Source organism: Schistocerca gregaria, chromosome 8 (assembly GCF_023897955.1).
Source record: "Schistocerca gregaria isolate iqSchGreg1 chromosome 8, iqSchGreg1.2, whole genome shotgun sequence".
Classification (NCBI taxonomy): Eukaryota; Metazoa; Arthropoda; class Insecta; order Orthoptera; family Acrididae; genus Schistocerca; species Schistocerca gregaria.
The window spans coordinates 369,221,227-369,243,373 of NC_064927.1; positions in this window are offsets into that span (position 1 = coordinate 369,221,227).

A 22,147-nucleotide genomic window follows, 5' to 3' on the forward strand; every position below is an offset into this window, starting at 1 on the left:
GTTTACTTTGATAACAGGGTGAGTTATTTTACATTGAACAGGTTGCTCACACACCTCGTCTAATAAATCTCGTTCTATGTTCTTCCAGCTAAAGTAATTCTGATCAGTTGCAATTACATTTACATTTACATCCTGGGGCTCATCATGCTCTATAATCTTAGCTGCTTTCTCTAATCTGTCCACTAACTTTAAATCGAAGCATCTGACGACTTTTTCTACTTTTGTTTGCTGCACATCAGCCAAACTATCCTCTACCTCTGAGCAACTGCGTCCCTGCGCAATATTGCTGTTCATAAGAATGTCGTCACCTTCAACCATTTGTGGCACGTTTACACAGCTACTAGATTCTTTCACCTCGTTACTATTTCTACCCCCTTCATTCATCATTTCATCCTCTCTAAAGTTTTGCAGTACTGATTCTACTTCTGCTACTTCTACTTCAGCTTTTAGATTGCCATTTTCATTGAAGATGTAGGCTTTTACTTCATCATTATTCCCATCAGACTCAAACCCATTATCTATTTCTTCCCCATTATCTACCTTGAGTTCCTGTTCTTCCTTGACCCATTTTTCTAGTGTATCCAAAATACTATCCACTATTTTGTGAGAGTGGCTTAACACATCACTGGTATTATCTGTATTTATTTCGTCATCCATGTTGTCTGTCTGTGTATGTTGGCTGATTGTCTGTGTTTCCGTTACTGGCTGTGTTACTGTTACCGCCTGGTGAGCGCCAGTTTCCTCATAGACGGGATTTAGTTTCCCACACGCGGCCTGTTGTGTTCATCTGTGACACCACTAGATATAGTAGCATCATGACTCCCTTCTTGTCTTAATGGCATAGTATTTACTTTTCCACTTTCGTCATAGTAGTTGTTACGAAAGCGTGGTGAGTATCTACCCCCTCTTCCTCTGCCACGGCTTTGGTTTCGATAGTTTGTTTTGGTGTGCCTAACTTCCATATTTCTAACGTTCACGTTTCCATTATTTTGTACGTGATTGTTAGAAGATTTGTTATTCTGCTGCACCTGCTCCTCAGCAGCAGCTACTCTTTCCACTCTTTCCAGATATTCAATAAATTTGTCTATATTATCTCTAGGGGCGGAAATGATCCTCTTCTGCCAGTACCACGGCAGCTTACCTTCTAAACCCATAATGATCATATCTGGCTTCATCTTTTCTGTCAAATGTGACAGTCTTGAAACCCACTTCCTAGCGAAATCCTTTACTGATTCACGCCCTGGGAAAAACTTCTTACCACTCCAGAATTCCCTTAACACATCATTTTGTTTGTTATGTGACCAGTATTCGTTGAGAAATGCAGACTTAAATTCAGATAAAGTTTTACATTTGATCATTACATCCGCTGACCATCGCAAAGCATCACCTGACAAATGACTTCTTATAAATGAAATTTTTTTCTCTTTCTGACCAAGTGTTGGGGAGAACATCCTCAAAGTCATTCCAAAATTCAAGAGGGTGAATGTACTTATCAGGATCAAAGCGCAAAAACTGTCGACACCCTATAAAAGCGGCGTCAACTGAAGTCACATGCTGTACAGTAGAATGACTAGAATTAACAGAGGTTACTCTATTTTCTAGGTTAGCAATGTTAGTATTTAATTCCTCTACTTGTGACTCTACTGCTTCTATCCTGGCAGAACATCTTTGTTCCACTGCACCACGAATTTCGGTACAGGTTTCTTTTACTTTCTCAATGTTTTTCTGACAAGTATCTACTTTAATTTGTACCTCTTTAACTTTGTCAGAGCAAAGTTTGGACTCGTTGCTCAATCTTTCGGACAACCTCACTTCCAAAAGTTCATCTGCCTCTTGATAATTTTTTTGAATTTGATCTATTTCACATTTGAAAGTACTATGCATTTTAGTTAACTGTTGCCCTACTTTTACTTGAATGTCATGATGAATAGCATCTATCTTATAATTCAAACTATTCCATTTTGATTGCAGTTCTTCTTTTAGTTCTTTATTACTATTTTCAATTTTAGCCTCAATTTTATTTTGGTTTGATTCGAGTTTGGCAAACAGTATTTGCATCCAATCCGGAGCTTCTACCTTGATACTTTGTATCTCTTGACTTGACTGAGCTGGAGATATATTGAGCTCAGTTTCACTACCTGACAAAGTTAGCAACTCTACTGGCTCCCTTTTGACTTCTATTTCACTTATTGATTGCATCCCTGCACTCTCATTTAAATTAAAGTCATAATTTACTGGTGACAAATTACGTTCTAGTTCAATATTTGAGGGATTAATGGAACCATCCTCATTAAACTCAATTCCTGATCCTGAGGATTCTTGGTCAGAGACCGGTTCCCTTCTGAAATGTACACTACTTTCCATATCTTTTAGTTTGTTAGCAGCAGTTAATAAATATTTTAAAAGTCTTTGACTTAACTTAAATGCTTGATTTCGACGAATGTTGTCGTCGCGGTGTACCAGCAATCGTGATGCGACGCGTCGCGACGTATTGAAGGCAGCAGCAGCAGCTGTAGCGTCGAGTACCGCCACAGGAATCGCCTACTGCAATAGCTCCAGGGGGGGGGGGGGGGGGGGGGGGGCAGCAAGGCACCGTTGACCGCTCGGCGCAGCCGGCAGCTGTCTCGCAGATCAGCGCAGCTCCGCGATGACGCACCGTCTTCCTTTAGTCTCAGCGCCGTCGGCAGCCGCGATCCAGCATCGTCGCCTTCCTCACCATCGTCACTAACCAACGTACAGCGGTAGACACTTATTGTTTATACACTACACCCGCCTTTACTGGTAACACTGTTCCCACACTAGTTCAATTCAGTGTCCTGTTATTGCCTACCGAGTTCGTTAATTTATACCAATCGCTTTCACACATCGAGCACTTTTATTTGCTTTTAATTCAGTTTTCCCGGCCGATAAGCACCATATGTGGGGCGGCGAAGAAGTTGACGAATGAGTTGTTTGAATGTTCATTTCACGTAACAGACTATTGCCGATGCAACATATGTGGGACGGCGAAGAAGTCGTTGTTTAATGTTGAATGAAAGTTGAACATTGCCACCTTAAATCACGCGAGCCTGGCAACTAATTTGGTGGCCAGTCAGAAAGCGAAGGGAAACTTACTGACCTTAGTTCCCAGTCTGCACGGCCACATTCCTGTACAGCCCAGCTAAACGAAAAATATCCATAGTTCTTCACGGGATTAGGGCTGCTTCAATAAAATTTAAAGTTCCAAACAAGATTTTATTATCTTAAAGGCTCACACAAATTACTCGAAACTTCTGAAATTGCTAAAGACATTAAATATTGTTAATTCAGCCAATCGTTTAATAGTTCAGAGGCGACTTCTACAGCAAGTTCCTCCCGAATAGTTCATTACTCTAACTAACGGTGCTCTATTAATAGTTCGCAATAATGTTAAAAAAAAAATTAATGCTCGCCTTAAAAGTGGAGTTAGTCACCACTTGCCACGCGGAATTATACTTCACACGGACGGCACAATAACAGTTTGTTACCGAAGTCTAAACGATCCAGGACGGTGTACAGTCCTCGCGATTTTCAATGTCCGTTTACACTGCTAAGTACGCGCATGTCACAGCCCGCTATGACGTCACCCGAGGCGAGGCGCGATCGGACGTTAAGCTCGCGTGGACTAGGCGTTGGTCTAATGCGGAGTGAGCTTACTACTGCCTCTGCCGCTCTTTTTATATAGCTCCGGCGCGTACCGCCAAGAGAGCATCTGTTCTTTCCGTTCCCATGCAGATGCCAGCAGCCTCCAAATGATCGCTATCTCAGGCACATAATCTTAAATATCACATTTAATAATAGCTTTACAAACTTCTCAATTTTTGTATACATACATCTGAGCAGTACAGAAGCATGTAGAAAATCTCAGCCCGCTAAAATTAAAACTTTACTCTCTAGAATTTTTACAATGGAACTAACGGTAGATTGTTACCTCTGAACCATAGCTTTATCAAGACTTGTATCAGCTGTTAATTATGCTACAAGACTAAAACTTGGTGTAGCTTTGTTAATTGTCCTATCTGATCATTGGTCTTAAAGAATTTGTTTTATCATTAAAATTTAAAGTACTTAATCTATAATGCTTATGTACATTTTACTCACAAAAGTAGTTTTTACTAAATTACTAAAAAACTAGAAGAGGTAACTGATTGTGGTATTTCCATTATTATTATTAGGGTGAACTGAAGCATCCTACCAATTTTCAATATTGTAGCTCTATTATTTCGCGCCTCTGATTTTTCCGAAAAACGCGGATTCTGGAGTCAATTTTAGTTTTATGGTTTTGGAAACCAGCACCACTCATTAATGACTTCTTACTGCACCTTCTCACCAAATTTTGGCTTCCTAGCGTCATTATTTAGCGCCTCCTATTTTTCTTTCAAAACGTGAATTTTACGTAAACTACTAATTTTATAACATTAAGATTTGTTACTTGAAACATTATTAATAGAACTATACTTTAACAAAGTTTTACACACAAATCTTAATTTTTACTTTTATGTTAAATGTGGTGCAATACTATATGCAGGCGCGTTACGATGACGTGACGCTACTAGCAGTGAACTAGGGTAAGTCCCGTGCACTCGCTCGCCTCTGTATCTTATACATGATACAGCGCTTGCTTTGCTTCAGCCAGACACCGCGGCTGCTCTCTTCCACAGCCGACCCCACAGTCCCCCTTCAGAGTTTTTGCAAACCTGGCCGTTCTTCGCCGCACGGATCCGTGCGCGTTGCTAGCCAATCACGACACAGACTTCCATGTATCCGTGCGTGTTTGTACCCAACCACGATACAGAATTCTTCCGCGGTTACTGTTGCCGCCAAACTTTTAACACGTATCTCTACGCGCTCTTCGCCAATCCCGTCACAGTCTTCCACTGTGGCGCAAAATCATCTTTCTCTCTTTCGCAAATGGCTCTTTCTCGCTTCTTGTTGTGATGGCCCAGCCCCTCCGAATGTCGTTGGCGGTCTGAAGTGCCAGCCGACAAAGAGGTCCGGCCGCGGCCATCCCGTTAGTTTGACATGACATAAACACTTTCCTTAGGGGTTCCGGCCGTGTTCCAGCCTCTGAGCCCACCTCGTTAGTCTGACATGACACACACAACTTCCTTTTCTGTGTCCATTCTCTCCTACCGGTGGGCCAATTATCAATTATTATTCAGTGTATTTGTACTGATTTAGCATCATGTAAGGTGCACAATCTACTACCTTACAACCTGATGATCGTTCGGATTGAGAATAGCCAGTACTACCGCAAAAGGGTAAAGTTGCAGAGAAAACAGTTCGTATGGAAGGAAATAAGCCCGAAATATGCCGAAAGGAAAAAAGACAAACAAAATCCACAATTTTCTGGGTTACAACGAACCAGATTAAATATATGTGGTATATTGGGTCTCGTCTTGCGATATTCCGACAAAAAAGCTTGAACCCTACTCACAACACTGCAGTAAAAGTGTACAGAATAAAGGGCTACGCAGCGTAGCACCGCGGAAAGATAGTCAGGCATGCACGATCCCTTGTTTTGCTTGGTTTGGGAGTAGCTTGGCTTGGATGGGGGTAACGCAGCAAGCCCGTTCGGCTGAAAACGTGCGGCAGATTGCCAGCCCGGCTTACAGGCAAGCTTGGGTAAGTTGAAAGTGGAATGTGTGCAAGCACGTCTGAAGGAAATTTACGTCGTACTTCTGAACAACACAGGAACTGCAACGCTGCAATATCGTATCGAGGAGCCTACTTAACAAAGTTTCAAGAACCATCTTTAAACGGTGAAATAAGCAGTACGCTACAACCTCCTATGAAACGCCGTCGTAGGGATGGCGAGCACAGGATTAGACTAAGTGCAGAGGGCGCAGAGGTGTTTAAATAATCGTTCTTCTGCGCTCCATACGTGAATTGAACAGGAACACACATGGCTCTGAGCACTATGGGACTTAACATCTGCCATCAGTGCCCTACAACTTAGAACTACTTAAACCTAACTAACCTAAGGACATCACACACATCCATGCCCGAGGCAGGATTCGAACCTGCGACCGTAGCGGTCGCGCGGTCCCAGACTGAAGCTCCTAGAATCGCTCGACCACATCGGCCGGCGAACGGGAACAACTTGTAAAAACTGTTAGCGTGGGACGTAAACTCTGCCATGCGCTATACAGTGGTGTATAAACATTTATGTGCTGATATGCTGTCAGGTACCGAATTAGTGGCATTACACTCTTTTTCGTCACAAATATCCTTATTGTAGTTGCGATTAGTGAAGCTACGTTATACTTGAAACTGTCGTCTCATGTAAGTCAACCACTACAGCCACGGTAGGGAACAGTGTGCCTTACATATCACACAAATAAACGTGTATCTACAAACACTGGAAACTGGACTAACGTTTAAATGAACTTTTTTAAGTCGAAATGTTACGCTTTTCCTGAAAGGTTTGCTATTCTTCCCGAAATGCCATGGATGGAAAAGTTATCAGGAACTGCAGTTTCACCTGCATGCTAGTTGTACGTTTATTACGAAGTTGAAGTCTCTGCTCATGGATACAACGTTGCCGTGATGTGACAGCGGGTGGTATTTCTTTGCCGAGTTCACGCTATGAGAATAAGGCATCAGCGGCACGGAAGGCTAATTTTGCACGGCATTACCTCAATGTTGGCCCAGTGAGGCAGCGACCCCGGAAACGTCGGCCGTGGCCTTGTGACGTCGGCATCCGGCGCTGGTCGATGCGGTAAACACGTCATAGGTGTGACGTCACTGCGGTTGCCTCATACCTACACGCGCTTTCGTGCTGTGCTACATTAGCGCAGCGCCGCAAAATCTCAGTCGTAATTGGACTTCATGTAGAAGGATAGACGCTATACAAAGTTGCACGATCCGGAAATACACAGGAGACGCGGTAGAAAGGGATGAACGAAACTCATTGTGATAGTCAAACATTCAATGAACGGATGTGACCTAGTTATCCTTTTTTAGTGGTTAAGTCCTCGTCCATTTATCGAGATGTAGCTTTCCTCACATGCTGGGCGGGTATAATCAAAGTGCAGCTACTCCTGGAGACCCAGGACTGTAATTATCGTATGGCAGTGAAACTTGGTAGATATGCTGATGTGTCAATGCTGTATGACATCCACATTGTCATTTTACAAGCCATAACGTGAGTGAACAATATGCCCATCGAAAAGAGAGACCGTGCTCTATTAGTGAAACTGTGTTATGTGAACTGCAGCAATTATGGTGCTGCATTGAGACAGTATCACCGAGAGATCGGTCTCAGACGAAGCCAGATGCCATTAAATGGTTTAAAGAAGACGAGAATGAAATTCGAAAGCACGGGTGATCTCAGTGTGGCACCTGGAAGAGGTAGGTGTCCCATCCCCGTGCAAGGTATTCATGGGTTTGCTGTTGCTGTAAGTGACTATGCAGCACGTGCACAGGGTAGTGCTAGAGCTCATTCAGTGTCGCGAGAATTATCCAATGCCGGCCGAAGTGGTCGAGCGGGTTCTAGGCGCTTCAGTCTGGAACCGTGCGACCGCTACGGTAGCAGGTCGCATCCTGCCTCGGGCACGGATGTGTGCGATGTCCTTAGGTTAGTTAGGTTTAAGTAGTTCTAAGTTGTAGGGGACTGATGACCTCAGATGTTAAGTCCCATAGTGCTCAGAGCCATCTGAGAATTATGCATATCGTGGTCAACAGCACGGAAAGTATCGCGGTCTATTTTACACTGGTACCCTTGCCAGATCCAGACGGTTCAGCAACTGAAACCTCATGTCTCGCAGCAAAGTTCTGAATTTGTTCTTCTGCTTCTGGCACGGATCGAAGTTGATGACATGTGACCGAGCATTATTCTATGGAGTGACGAGGCACATTTTTACACTACAAGGTGCAGTGAAAACACAGAACTTTCACATCTGGGGTAGTGTTAAACTGCATGTTGTACAAGAGGAGCCATTGCACTCGCCGTATGGGACCTTGTGGTACAGATTCACAAGCACCTTTATTCTCAAACAGTTCTTCTTTGAAGAGAGCAGACCTGTCAGGCGCACCGTGACGTCAATACGTTGTCGAGCCTTGCTTGTACAACATGTGATTCTTTCTTTGGAGTCCGTGCTTGTACAGGATGTGAGTTCTGCTTTGAAAGACATGCTTGTACAGCATGTGATATCTGCTTTGGAAGACATGATTGTACAGCATGTGATTCCAGCTTTGGAAGACGTGCTTGTACAGCATGTGATTTCTGCTTTGGAAGACATGCTTGTACAGCATGTGATATCTGCTTTGGAAGACATGCTTGTACAGCATGTGATTCCTGCTTTGGAAGAACACAACTGTGTGGAAATCATTGTTTTTACACAAGATGGTGCAGCACCTCGTCTTACTCGTCCAGTAAAAGATATGCTAAATGAAGTCTTCCACGAACGGTTACCTCCAAAGAGTTTCCAGATACATGGCCTAGAAGGTCACCTGATCGGTGTCCATATGACTTTTGGCTCAGAAGATACTAAAAAACATGTTTACAAGGGACACGTTCGGTCTCTGCGTCACCTGAAGGTTTGTTTGCTCTTTTCTGCCCACGTCCTATTCCTAATCCATTACATATGGAAATATTTCTGTACTTCTTTCCTGCATTCACAGTTCCAGAATCGCATTTGATGGCCAAAACTGGAATTAATTTTTTCCAGCGGAAGTCAGTTCAGCATTAACCCAGTTTCGCTGACGTACGATAATTACAGCCGACTCTGGACATCTGTGAGTAGCTGCACTTTAATTATAACCGCCTTGTGCTTCACACAAATACAGGAATGACTCCAGTATACTGCTCCCCAATAACGGTGGAAGTTTAGTAACGAGGACATCACCATAATTAGTAGACCAATGGTAGATGGAAACCTTTCGTGTAAATTAAATAATCAAGACCTCGTGTTAAATCTGGGACCTGCTACCTACACAAATTGAACATCGTCCATGATCAGCACCAAAAATTCACCGAAAATTCGTTTACTATGCATACTTCCATTCCCTAATAAAAAGGTCGCTCAGTACATAATCTGTGAATTTTATTTTTACAGTCATTAATATATATAGAAAAATGTCCTTTTAGATGCTTCAAATTTGATGTTTCTTCTTCACGTTTCTGAAGTTTCCAACAATTACGACAAATGACAGAGCCACAGAAAACTAACAAAAAATCGTCTACGCATGACGATCGTTGTAAACAACCTAAGCGTTTGTGCAGCCCTTGTTTCGACCGGAATGCGGCAATTTTCTTTTAACTCACTGGAAAAATCGATACTGGAGATTTAAAATAGTAAACGTGCATTAAATCGCAACGTAGCTACAAAAGTTGAGCTCGTTTCTTAGTCGTGGTCGGTACATCAAGATAAATATTGAGTTTCTTTCGTATTATAGGGACTTTTGTGTTCAAATGTGTTATGTATTTCTTGTAATGAAAATGAACTTAAATAAACCCAGCTGTAACACAACTCAATGAGAGGAGAACACAACATAACAATAGTGTCGTCATTCTCCTGATTGCGCCACACAGGCCACACCAAATCTGTATTGGTAGCTTGGGCATGTGTGGGGACGCGACATAAGAGTTTCTTTCTGGTTCATTCTCCTATGACCAGCGGAAAGAATAATCGCTTAAATGCCTCTGTGTGCACTGTAATTAGTCTTGTCTCGCCTTCGCGATCACTGTGGAAGCAGTATGCTGGGGGTCGTAGTGGTGTATATTCCTAATTTCCTGATGTATGTCATGAAGCGTTTATCTTATTAGGTTTTTGTGCATCACAGTGATGCTCTTCTGAGGGTCAAACAAACCTGATACCTGTGGTACTCTTCTCAGGTATGTAGGAATGAAGACAATTAGAGAGCATTAATGCTCGTTGAACCACTTTTATTCAGTATGAGGGGTGTTTGAAAAGACCGTGAAAAAATAAAAACTACTTATGTGTTTGGAGTAAACCTTTTTTATTTTTCGACGTAGTCTCCTTTTCGACTTATACACTTCGTCCAACGCTGTTCTAATTTGTTTATCCCTGCTGAATAATAGGAATTGTCCAAGTCTGCAAAATAGCTATTAGTTGCTGCAATCACCTCCTCGTTCGAATAAAATCTTTGTCCCGCCAGCCATTTCTTTAAATTGGGGAACAAATAGCAGTCCCAGAGAGCCAAGTCTGGAGAACGGGGGGGGGGGGGGGGATGTGAAACGAGTTGCAGTCCTATTTCCATTAATTTTGTGACCGCAACTGCTGAGGTGTGTGCTGGTGCATTGTGATGGAAAAGGGCTACTTTGCGGTTCAATCGCCGGCCTTTTTCTTGCAGCTCGGTTTTCAAACGGTCCAATAACAAAATAACAATCAATAATATTCACCTGTAATAGTTTAACCCTTTTCCAGATAATCGATAAGGATTATCCCTTGCGAATCCCAAAAGGCAATCGCCATAACCTTTCCGGACGAAAGAATGGTCTTCGCCTTTTTTGCAGATTATCCATTGGTAACCCACCGTTTAGACTGTTGTTTGGTCTCAGGAGTATAGTAATGTATCCATGTTTCATCCACAGTGACGAAAAGACGCTTAAAGTCCTGCGGATTCTTCCTGAACGGTTGGAATCCATCCTTGCAACATTTCACACGATTCCGTTTTTGGTCAAGCGTGAGCAATCGCGGAACCCATCTTGCGCACAGCTTTCTCATGTGCAAATGTTTATGCAAAACATTATGTACCCGTTCATTCGAGATGCCCACAGCACTAGAAATCTCACGCACCTTAATTCTTCTGTCATCCATCACGATATCATGGATTTTATGAATGATTTCTGGAGTCTTAACCTCCACAGGACGTCCAGAATGTTCAGCATAACTTGTGCCCATATATTTTGAAACCACTTATAAACTGTTCTAATCGAAGGTGCAGCGTCACCGTAATGTTTATCAAGCTTCTCTTTAGTCTCCTGAGGCGTTTTTCCTCTCGGAAGGTAATGCTTAACCACCAACGAAATTCTTTTTCGTTCATTTTTTGACAACCTTTCGACTTCCTTTATTCACGCTTTTGCCAGAGACGCAACGTCACACACATATTTTCGTATGTCATTTAAAATGATTTACCCAAAAGCGTTTGAACAGACAGAAAGCGAATTTCGATCGGGATCTGCCCTCTACTTCAGCCGATGACGAGGTGAATGCAGTAAAGGTTTTAAAGGTTTGTGATGTGTCTGGACCCTGGCTTTTAGACTGGAAATTTTAATGTGCTGCAGAGCGGCTGGGTCATTATTTTCATTCCAGCGATCGGTCCCCGCAGCTATCTGCTGCATTATTTCGTTTCCCCTGTTTCCTTATTTTTACTGTCGGTTCTCAGTCTAATAACGTGCGCCCTTTTCGTAGTTTTGAATGTGTGTGCGTGCGTTTTTTTTCTTTTTAGATACTTACTTCTGTTTTTTCTTTTAGTTCTGGTTTTTAATAATTTTGCATCCTTGATCCACACATTTCTTAGAATATTTTAGTACAGGCGCTAAAGACTTTGCCGACGTGTTACCACACCAAACATTTCATCATTTTCATCGTCAGTGGGATTTTCAATCTGGTCTGAGACTCTCGCTGCTGCTGACTAGCATATTTGGAAATGCTGAATTTCAGGTGTGAGCGATGGCCAAGCACTTCGGGCTGTTTCTTCAGTCGTAAATACAGTTATGGTACTTCAGGCACAACGGATATGGTAGGCATTCGCTGTTAGTCGTTAGAGCAGTAGCACTCTTCGTGCACAGAACGTCGGCCCATTTCGTTGTCGCGTGCAGGTGGACGTTTCGACCCAGAGCGCGAATTTTTGCATCCCTGACGTGTTGTCATAGAGTTGTTCCGCCGCGTTTTCGAAGCGACCACAGAGGAAAGACATCCTAAACAGGTCGTAAACCGTCTTAGTACGACACCAAGAAAGTACTTTCAGAGTACGTTTTAAGGCACTGTTTTGAAGTATCTGTAGGTTCCATTCTCCTGTGTCGGCCCACACAACATCAGCGTATTCCAATATTGCCAACACCGTAATTTTGTTTTGGGTAAACTCTAGGTGATAAGGAAGAAAAGATATGGTATTTAAGAGGGGTTAGATTTCCCCGTATTCTCCCTAACGGCTTTTCTCTGTCCTGGAGAACATGTTGGTGGTATGTCAGTCTCCTATCCAACGTGACACCAAGATATTTGGCTGTAGAGTACCAGTCGAAGGGCTCAAAAGGTACCAGTAGTTTTTGTAGGTCTTCCGGTACCACATTCTGAGTATCTATGGTACTATGTGTTTTCAAGACGTTAGATATGGAGACGACGAAAGTCGTGTGATAGGGATATGCACATATACAGATGGCGGTAGTATCGTGTACACAAGGTATAAATGGGCAATGTATTGGCGGAGCTGTTCATGTCCAAAGGTTTCCGACGTGATTATTGCCGTAGGGGGGAGTGAATAGTCTTTGAACACGGAATAGCACACGGGACAAAAGTTCCTGGCAAATTAAAACTGTGTGCCGGACCGAGACTCGAACTCGGGACCTTTGCCTTTCGCGGACAAGTGCTCTACCAACTGAGTTACCCAAGGACGACTCACGCCCAGTCCTCACAGCTTCACTTCCGCCAGGAAGTTTCATATCAGCTCACACTCCGCTGCAGAGTGAAAATCTCATTCTGGAAGCATCCCTCAGGCTGTGGCAAAGCCATGTGTCTGCAATATCCTTTCTTTCAGGAATGCTAGTTCTCCAAGGTTCGCAGGAGAGCTTCTGTAAAGTTTGGAAGGTAGGAGACGAGATACTGGCGGAAGTAGAGCTGTGAGGACAGGGCGTGAGTCGTGTTTGGGTAGTTCAGTTGGTAGAGCACTTGCCCGCGAAAGGCAAATGTCCCGAGTTCGAGTTTCGGTCCGGCACACAGTTTTAATCTGCCAGGAAGTTTCATATCAGCGCACACTCCGCTGCAGAGTGAAAATCTCATTCTGGAGCACACGGGACATTCGATACCGGAAATCGTTTAGGAATCCAATATTCCGAGATCCACAGTGTCAAGAATGTGCCGAGAACACCAAATTTCAATGGTCGCCTCTCACCACGGACAACGCAGCGGCCGACGGACATCACTTAATGACGGAGAGCGGCGGCATTTGTGTAACGTAGTCAGTGCCAACATACAAGCAACACTGCGTGGAATAACCACGGAAATCAAGGTAGGACGTACGACGAACGTATCCGTTAGGACAGTGAGATGAAATTTGGCGTTACTGGTCTACGGCAGCAGACGACCGACGCGAGTGCTTTTGCCAACACCACGACATCGTCTGCAGCGCCTCTCCTAGACTCGTGATCGCGTCAATTGGACTCTAGACGAGTGGATAACCGTGGCCTAGTGAGACGAGTCCCGATTTGAGTTGGTAACAGCTGATGATAGGGCTCGAGTGTGGCGCAGACCCCACGGATCCAAGAACCCAAGTTGTCAACTGGTCAGCGTGCAAGCTGGTAGCGGCTCCATAATAGTATGGGCTGTGTTTACGTGAAATGGACTGGGTCCTCTGCTCCAACAGAATCGATAATTGACTGGAAATGGTTGTGTTCGACTACTTGGGGACCATTTGAAGCCATTCTCGGGCTTCATGTTCCCAGACAACAAGGTGCGATGTCATTAGGCCACAACAGTCACGAATGGTTTCATAAACATTCTGGACAGGTCGAGAAAATGATTTTGCATCACAGACCGTGCGACATGAATTGTATCGAACATTTATGAAATATATGCGAGAGGTCAGTTTGTGCAGAAAATCCTGCATCCGCAACACTTTCGCAATTAGGGACAGTATGGCTCAATATTTCTGCAGGGGCTTCCAACGACTTGCTGAGTCCGGGCCAACTCGAGTTGCTGCTCTGTTCTGGGCAGAAGGAGGTCCTACACGGTATTAGGAGTATTCCATGACTTTTGTCACCTGAGTGTATGATCTTCGCCATTTTCTTGCCCACTCGGCAAGGTTGTTGGTTGCCTGCTGCAGTCATCAGGTCATCATGTCGACGTTCACGCTGCACGTGAACACAGCGATATCGTCCACATATAATGTAATTTGCGCCCATTCAGTCTGAGGTAGGGCCACTGTGTAGAGCGTGTACAACAGTGGGCCGAGGACAGGTCGCTGGGGAACACCCGCGTGAATCAGACGACAAGTGAAAATGCCATCGTCGGATCTCAAGTGAAAACTTTTTCCCTATAGGTAACTCCATTCGCTACAGACGACGTCCCTTCATAAGCCAGTTAGCTCGACGAAAGCTGTCCCTCAGTGGAAGCATATAAGCAGGGCCTTCGATGGTGATGGCAAACGAAAATCAGATATAGCTGTCTTATCTAGCCGTCTAAATCTGATGCCAGTTGAGTCAAAACGACTGAGAGAGCGGTGTGCTCTGCAGATGCCCCTCCACATCCGGTGAAACCTATGGGATGAGGCTGACACTGCGGTCAGCTGATACCATTGGGTCTTCAACAAGTGTTCTGTCTGGGTTAGTTGGTTATTTCTCAACAACAGTTGCTAAGAGGCCAGGTTATTTCAAATTAATTTCTTCTTTTTGTTTCTTCGTTAAAAGTTACAAATACTGGCTAATAAAATTAGAACTGTAATATTCAAACATAACTTACCACTGATTTCCTCATAGAAGTGTCTTAAATGCAATAAAAAAAGAAAAATAAGAAAAAGAAAGACGGAATGCTGACAGAAAAGGGAGTTGGAATGAAAGATTGCGAACTGAAATTGAAATTCCATTCCTAGAAAGAAGAGCCACACACAGCATATGGTCGGCATACCTTTACTTGTGTCACGTATCACAACTTTACCACATTGTCATGTGGCACCTTGTTTCGTATATCACGTACATTCCTTAACTTATGGGAATGACTGTATGATGTTTAATACCATCGTGTACTCATATTGAATCTATTCACTCTGCAGACCGTTCAGATCTAGAATAAATTTTTCATTCTGCATTAGTGTGTGCGTTGTTGTAACTTCCTGGCTGATTATAACTGTCTGCCAGACCGGGGCATGAACCTGGAATCATGACCGTTGCCCGATTTCACCCTGTCACTGGCTGTCACTTCAGCATAGATGAAGACAATGCAGTCATTTGTCTTGAGGGTAAAGGAAATATTGTTATTCAGAAGCGGAAATTGTGCTCTATTTCGAAGAAATATGAATTACGATGATGCGTGCTTTTCATGGGGGATGGTTTGTTCTAAAATTGTAGAATGTTTCAGTACTTACACCCCAGGCATTTTAGACCATTTACTGACATTAACTATAAGAAATGTCCGAATCGTAGCCTTAGTTCTGCTAAAACCAATATTCGAGTCTTGTTGCTGTGTCTTAGACAGTGTCGGTACAGCCATTTGACAAAAGGCACAAATGTAACAAACAATTGCTTGAAAGGAGTAAACTCTCTCCACCCAGTAACGGCTACGAAGGTAATGAGTCAGTGCCCACTAAATTACACTACTGGCCATTAAAATTGCTACACCAAGAAGAAATGCAGATGATTAACGGGTATTCATTGCACAAATAGATTATACTAGAACTGACATGTCATTACATTTTCACGCTATTTGGGTGGATAGACTCTGAGAAGTCAGTACCCAGAACAACCCCCTATGGCCGTAATAACGGCCTTGGTACGCCTGAGCATTGAGTCAGAGCTCGGATGGCGTGTACAGGTACAGCTGCCCATGCAGCTTCAACACGATACCACAGTTCATCAAGAGTAGTGACTGGCGTATTGTGACGAGCCAATAGCTCGGCCACCATTGACCAGACGTTTTCAATCGGTGGCCAGGGCAGCAGTCGAACATTTTCTGTATCCACAAACGCCCGTCCAAGACCTGCAAATTGCGGTCAGGCATTATCCTGCTGAAATGTAGGGTTTCGCAGGGATCGAATAAAGGACAGAGCCACGGGTCGTAACACATCTGAGATGGAACGTCCATTGTTCAAAATGCTGTCAATGCGAACAAGAGGTGACCGAGAAGTATAACAAATGGCACCCCATACCATCACGCCGGGTGATACGCCAGCATGACGATGACGAATACACGCTTCCAATGTGCGATCACCACGATGTCGCCAAACACGGATGCGACCATCATGATCTGTAAACAGAACCTGAATTCATCCGAAAAAATGACGTTTTGCCATTCGTGCACCCAGGTTCATCGTTGAGTACACCATCGCAGGCGCTCCTGTCTGTGATGCAGCGTCAAGGGTAACCGCAGCCATGGTCTCCGAGCTGATAGTCCATGCAGCTGCAAACGTCGTTGAACTGTTCGTGCAGATGGTTGTTGTCTTGCAAACGTCCCCATCTGTTGACTCAGGGATCGAGACGAGGCTGCACAATCCATTAGAGCCATGCGGACAAGATTCCTGTCATCTCAACTGCTAGTGATACGAGACCGTTAGGATCCAGCAGGACGTTCTGTATTACCCTCCTGAACCCACCGATTCCATATTCTTCTAACAGTCATTGGATCTCGGCCAACGCGAGCAGCAGTGTCGCGATACGATAAACCGCAATCGCGATAGGCTACAATCCGACCTTTATCAAAGTCGGAAACGTGATGGTACGCATTTCCCCTCCTTACACGAGGTATCACAACAACGTTTCGCAGGGCAACGCCGGTGAACTGCTGTTTGTGTATGAGAAATCGGTTCGAAACTTTCCTCATGTCAGCACGCTGTAGGTGTCGCCACCGGCGCCAACCTTGCGTGAATGCTCTGAAAAGCTAATCATTTGCATATCACAGCATCTTCTTCCTGTCCGTTAAATTTCGCGCCTGTAGCACATCATCTTCGTGGTGTGGCAATTTTAATGGCCAGTAGTGTATATACCAGCACTGGATTGTATCGCATATCTCTGCGTTCTTTTGTAATAATTATATAATTATACACGTGACAAGTTTTATTTCCCGCTGTATGAGGAATCAATATGTGGCCCTGTTAGTCGGATACTTGTTTTTTCAGGAAAGTTCCTGACACTTCTTCCAACAAGGCAAAACTTTAAGATTCGCTTCGTTGCTCTAAAACTACACAATAGTACAGTTTTTTTGCTAGTACCTGCTAAAAGAAAATCTTTATTTTCTCCCCTAGGAGTCTTAAATCTCAACATCCGTGATACTGGATTGAGAAATATTAACATCGCTAAAAGACGTTACTTTCCAAGTAGCACCGAAGTCCTCTTCGCCTGTTTGCTCTGACGTATTGTCCTCCAGAGACGTGTAAGCTTGAGGTGGCTGTTCACAAGCCCCGCATGGACCCTGTACAGGCCCTCAGCTGACAACAGCGATGTTAACTTCCTCCGACTGTATGCTAACTTCGTGCTTCTTCATGCATAAATGTGGGACTCTAAGATATGAATTGATGGATGGCTTTCCTGCAAACCGAGCTGCTGCGGGATGAAACAGTGTAAATAAAATTTTCTCCTTCTTCTTCTCCTCCTAGCGTGAATTTTAATGAACTTCAAATCCTTTAAATTTCTTTTCGAACTTAAGATAAGCGCCAAACACAGATATCCTGAAAGTTACACCAACGGCAGCGAAATCATTAGTTCCTTCTAGCAGAATGCTGAGGTATATTGTCACAAAGTATTACAGTATCGACAGTTTCATCATCAGCGGGAGCAGTTGCAGGAGCAGCGATATGGCACCCACTTTAGAATAAAGACGTCCTCTAGACTTATACTTGCACTGCGATTTTCTTATAAGCGCGTCCATGTTGCTACTTCAAGTTCTACAGTGCCGTCTGCCCACGTTCAGGTGGGTCATCACTGCGGTCCATACTTCAGTCTAGCATAGAGCTTCCTTGGTCCATCTAGCATGCATTCGCCTAACCCAAAGTACTGCTCGATTCCATTCCATTTTCATGTCATAGCTAGCTGTGGCCGGCATGTATTGCATGTATTCATTGGTAGGATATTGCAAATATCAGTCTACAAAGGATACTGCTCACAAAACACTTTGCGATACCTCTCACAACGTCAAATGTATGGGACCATAGCAAACAGGATTAACACAAGCTATTGAAGATATATAAGGAAGGAGAGGAGATTTGTTTGACCCAAGGGAAAAAAACAGAGAGATGACGAGAAACTTGAGCAGGAAAGTGTGTACAGAAAGACACAACTGCACTGCGAAATCCTATTTACAAAGTTTCAAGAGGCGGGAATTTAAAAACCAAGCTCAGTTCCCATCGACACCGCGAAGATAAGATTATATTAATTACTGCATACAAATAGGTTCCAGTTGGCTATAATTAAAGTGCATCTACTCACAGAGGTCCAGCGAGTGCTGTAATCATCATATGGGAGAGGAGCTTGGTATACATGTTAATGCGGAATCGATTTACTGTGTAAATATATTTGTTCAAATTCTGGAGCCTGGTACAAACCTGGCACTGTACAGCACCTCGTCGACGTCTTCTCTGCCCCTATTGAACAAACCCGTATGCGGCGGTTAATAATAATATCAGAATTACACCTTTCTTACTTCTTTGATATTTTCTGCTCGCGTTCCGTTCCTAAACAACTACATATGGAAACATATCTATACATTTTTCTTGGATTCACAGCGCCAGATTTGTGCCTGGTGGCCAAACCTGTAACTATTTTTTCCGGCATAAACGCATCATTAACGCATTTTAAATATGTAACAAGTTTCGCTGGCATACGATGACTAAAGCCTACATTGGATCTCGGTGAGTAGCTGCTCTTTTATTGTACCCACGCAGTATTTAAGCAGTCGTTATTCCCGCTCTCGATGCGTGGACGAAACGGAAATAAACCAGAATATGTAAAACGAAGGAACCTATATTCTGACACGCTCTTAAAAGTAATTTGTGGAGTACACATAAAGAGGTAGATGTAGGTATGTATTCTAAAAAAAAAAGTGAAGGTACTAACATCGATGGTTGAGGTGTAATGCAAAACTGTCGGGCTCGCTGCTTTAATTATGGTGGAGAGCCCGGTGTCGGACGCAGTGACCTTGCGCCAGTACTGCCGCCCACGCTGCAGCGTCAAGTGTGGAGGATAAGAGCAAGTCAAACAGCAGAGGCCCCGGCACGCATCCCTGTGGGAGCGCTCGACCGGCTCTGCATCCCGCTGATGCACGTCCATCTATCCTGACGCTGCTGTCCTAAAAATGACCATAGCCCTCCTATTAACCAACCATGTCGGCGAAACTTGTTAATATTGTGAAGTGTCCCTTTTGTCTCTGTTGATTTCGTTTTGGTTTTTATGATCTTGTGCCGTAGCTGCAAGAGGAGTAATGTCACTTCAGATCGAAGGATGCTCCATTTTCTTGATTTTATTCATCTAAATTTGTTCTGTGATCGTCAGCTAAGTTACCACGCAGCAGAAAAGATTTTTTTGATGACGACAACGCTGCCAGGGGCTTAGAAACAATACGATCACACCGTTTTGTTTTACACAAACAGCTGCGTTTGCCAAATATAGAGACAATAGTGGAAAAAGAGTTCTAAGTTGAAAAATAAACGGAATTATCAATTACGTGTACACTGATGAAAAAAATAGCAACATCAAAAATAATGACTCTACAGTAATGGAAAGGCAGGAATACATTTGTCTAAGTAACATATTTAAGTAACTAACATTCAAAGATCACAGGTTAATGTAAGCGCGAGATAAGCCACAGCAAATGTGAAATGCTGGTACATTAATAACCGGTGTAACCGCCACAATGTAGACGTGTATCGGATGTCAGTTCGTGGGTTGAAGGCCCATGCCTGTTGCACTTGGTCGATCAATACACAGACCGTTAATGTTGGTTGTGGGTAACGCTGGGGTTGGCATCCGATAATGCCCCATACATTTTCGGCTGATGACAGATCTGGTCGTCGAGCATCAAAAGCCAAACACATCCACTGGATTGCATAGCGTTTTGTGTGCGACAGTTATCCTGTTGGAGAACCCCCCCCCCCCCCCCCCCTGAAATTCTGTTAATGAATGGCAGCGCTACAGATCGAATGACCAGACTGACGTACATATTTGCAGTCTAGGTACGTGGGTTAAACACGAGAGTGCTCTTGTTGCTATCCGAAACCGCACCCAGACCATGGCTTCCTGTATAAGTCCAATGTGCTTAGCACACAGACAGGGTGGTTTCAGGTCTTCAAAAATGGTTGAAATGGCTCTGAGAACTATGGGACTCAACTTCTGAGGTCATCAGTCCCCTAGAACTTAGAACTACATAAACCTAACTAACCTAAGGACATAATACACATCCATGCCCGAGGCAGGATTCGAACCTGCGACCATAGCGGTCTCGCGGTTCCAGACTGTAGCGCCTAGAACCGCACGGCCACTCCAGCCGGCTTGCAGGTCTTAAACTGGCCTCCTTCTAACCAACACACGGCCATCACGGACACCGAGGCAAAACCAGGTTTAGTCAGAAAACACAACAGACCTCCAACCTGTTGTCCAATGAGCTCTCGCTTGACATCACTGAAGTCGCAAATGGCAGTAGGTTGGTCAGTGGAATGCGCGTTACAGGGTGTCTGGCTCTGAGCTGTCCTGAAGTAATCTATTTGTAACAGTTCGTTGTGTCACTGTGGTGCCAACTGCTTCTCAAATTGATGCTGCAGATGCAGTACGAAGCGCCAGACCCATACGCCGAACATGGTCTTCCCTCCCGGCAGTGCCACGTGGCCGCCCGGAGCCCGATCTCCTTGCGACCGTACGTTCCCATGACTGCCAGCGATTATGTACTGTGGCCACATTCCTACCAAGTATTTCTGTAATATGGCAGAAGGTACATCCAGCCGGCCGGGGTGGCCGAGCGGTTCTAGGAGCTTAAGTCCGGAACCGCGTAACTGCTACGGTCGCAGGTTCGAATCCTGCCTCGGGCATGGATGTGTGTGACGTCCTTAGGATAGTTAGGTTTAAGTAGTCCTAAGTTCTAGGGGACTGATGACCTAAGATGTTAAGTCCCATAGTGCTCAGAGCCATTTGAACCAAGGTTCATCCAGCTTCACGTAGGCTCTATTACACGACCTTGAGCAAAATCACTGAGGTGTTGATAAAGTTGTCTTTGCCTTCTTCAAGGCATTCTTGACTAACAATAACTTACCAAGTCCAATCTCAAAGGTAACTACCGTTCATCACATTTAGAGCGTGTATTTAAACCAAACCTGTTCAGCAGCCTCATAGTGGAAGTACTACCGCCACTCTTACGCGACTGATGCGAAATTTGAATGGAAATAATCTTTCAGATGTAGAACTTACGCGTACCAACTTTCGTTTATGTCGCACAACTCGACCTTGCTGTTAATATTTTTTCCGTTAGCGTATTTACCATGTTTTTAGTATAGAGCGTCCGTGAGTTCACTAAATTGGGCCACAAAGATTACCTGTCAGTGTTCATACAGGTACACTACTGGCCATTAAAATTGCTACTCCACGAAGCTGACGTGCTACACACGCGAAATTTAAACGACAGGAAGAAGATGCTGTGATATGCAAATGATCAGCTTATCAGAGCATTCACACAAGGTTGGCGCCGGTGGCGACACCTACAGCGTGCTGACATGAGGAAAGTTTCGAACCGATTTCTCATACACAAACAGCAGTTGACCGGCGTTGCCTTGCGAAACGTTGTTGTGATGCCTCGTGTAAGGAGGGGAAATGCGTACCATCACGTTTCCGACTTTGATAAAGGTCGGATTGTAGCCTATCGCGATTGCGGTTTATCGTATCGCAACAATGCTGCTTGCGTTGGTCGAGATCCAATGACTGTTAGAAGAATATGGAATCGGTGCGTTCAGGACGGTAGTGCGGAACGCCGTGCTGGATCCCAAAGGCCTCGTATCACTAGCAGTCGAGATGACAGGCATCTTACCCGCATGGATGTAACGGATTGTGCAGCCACGTCTCGATCCCTGAGTCAACAGGTGGGGACGTTTGCAAGACAACAACCATCTGCACGAACAGTTGGACGACGTTTACAACAGTATGAACTAGCAACTCGGAAACCGTAGCTGCGGTTACCCTTGACGCTGCATCACAGACAGGAGCGCCTGCGATGGTGTACTCAACGACGAACCTGGATGCATGAATGGCAAAATGTCATTT